Below are 694 nucleotides of genomic sequence, written 5' to 3' on the forward strand. Positions count from 1 at the left end.
AGTGGGAGAGCGGTAGTGGGTTAGGGTTTCCCCTGGTGGGGATATGGAGGGGGTGGGCCGGCTGGCTGGGCCAGGTGGGCTGGCCTGGCCTATGAGCTGGGCCATCTGGCCCAGTTGGCCAGGGGGCCTTTTTTCTATTAGTTTTTTTGTTTTTGTTTTTATTTATTTTCTTTTCTGTTTTAAAACATTTTAAAATATTCAGGCATTTTCTAAAGATGAGTTTTCTCCATAATAATTATCAGTGCAAAATTTGGCACCCATCGAACATTTTTGTTTCAATATTTGAAACCATTTGTTGTTTGACATTATTTAAATTTTGAATTTGAAAAGTTTCGAACCGACGCGAGATCAAACAGTGACGAAGGTGACGTGGCATCATTAGCAGAGTTTTACTGTCGGTTAACTATCAGGGCGTTACATAACTCCTCCACTACAAGAAATCTCGTCCCGAGATTTAGGAGGTAGAAGGAAACAGTGTTGGGTATTCATCACGCAGACGATCCTCGCGTTCCCAAGTGGCTTCTTGTTTAGAGTGATGCGACCACTGGACCTTGAGGAATTTGATCGCCTTCTGACGTGTACGGCATTCATCTTGGTCGAGAATGCGGACCGGATGCTCTTTATAGGAGAGGTCCTGTCGCAATTCGAGCACTTCATGATCCACTGCTCGGATTGGGTCCTTGAAGCAACGACG

Source organism: Triticum dicoccoides, chromosome 5A, assembly GCF_002162155.2.
Source record: "Triticum dicoccoides isolate Atlit2015 ecotype Zavitan chromosome 5A, WEW_v2.0, whole genome shotgun sequence".
In the NCBI taxonomy this organism is placed as follows: Eukaryota; Viridiplantae; Streptophyta; class Magnoliopsida; order Poales; family Poaceae; genus Triticum; species Triticum dicoccoides.